General features: G+C 51.0%; 1 pseudogene; it reads right to left on the bottom strand.

Annotated features, from left to right (window-relative positions):
- Window positions 1-733, bottom strand: part of LOC105742892 — a 12,103-nt pseudogene extending 11,370 nt beyond the window's left edge.
- Between the last annotated feature and the right edge of the window lie 306 nt (window positions 734-1,039).

Raw genomic sequence — 1,039 nt, 5'->3', positions numbered from 1 at the left:
TGTGTGTGTGTGTGTGTGTGTGTGGCCAGCTCAGCCCACCAGGGGGCGGGGCTGGCTGGCATGTGGTGCTGGGGGATTGAACCGCGGTCCATGTGCACTGCCAAGCTTGTTCCAAGTAGGTGCTTTAGACCACTGAGCCATCTCTCCAGCCCCCATGTTTACCTTTTCAAATACATTTTGTCACCACTTTTTGGTTGTTCCACTCGATTCTTTGTTCACAGTGAGATGAACCTGGACTCCAACTCCAGGCTATGCCAGCACAGCAAAACCTAGTAACATTTATCTGGCAGGCTGTTTTTAGAAGGACACTCTCCAGGGATACTTTCACTTGATCCTTGGGGGTGTGGAGGCTGATAACGCAGGTAATGTGCTTCACCCTGGTGGTGGATTCACAGCTTCAAGTCTACTTGTAACACTCAGCTGAACTGATCCAGCATGGTGCTGGTGTGGGAGGTCCACCTGAGGATTGTTGCCAGCAGCATAAGAGACAGAACTGGAGGAGAAGCTATTGGGAGCTACTGGAAGCTGTTGGGAGCTACTGGTTCTCTTTGAGGAGCTTGTCATGATGGCTTTCCTGGTGAATTCAGCTGCTCTCATCATCAAAGGTGCTAGGACCTTGTCACTGAGAATGGCTGCAATTCACTTTGGGAAAGCTCTGGTCCTCACTTTGAGCATTGGTTCCTGGCTCGAGAGAAGATTGTGCACAGTGCAGTCTCCGGCAGAAGCTTGTCATGTCGGCTTTCCTGATGGGAACTCAGCTTTCCTTATCCTCAGAGGAGCTCAGGACCTCACTGTAGCTGAGAATCTCTGTGGTGCTTTTCAGGGCAGCTCTAGTTCTTACTTTGAGCATTGCTTCCAGGCTCTAGTTTCTAACCCCCAGCATGCTGACCCAGATCCTTCATCCCACTGGCACCAACTTTCTAGCTCCACCACTAATGTTGGAGCCTTCCAGATCCATGAAGCAGGGCTGCATGAGGCATTGTTATGGGCTCTAGGCCTCCAGTTGGACTCATGGGAGGCATTTTTATGGGCTCTAGGT

This window comes from Octodon degus, unplaced genomic scaffold, assembly GCF_000260255.1.
Source record: "Octodon degus isolate 3935 unplaced genomic scaffold, OctDeg1.0 scaffold00080, whole genome shotgun sequence".
Taxonomy (NCBI): domain Eukaryota; kingdom Metazoa; phylum Chordata; class Mammalia; order Rodentia; family Octodontidae; genus Octodon; species Octodon degus.
Note: the sequence above shows the minus strand (reverse complement) of the source record. Positions and strands in the feature narration are given on the sequence as shown.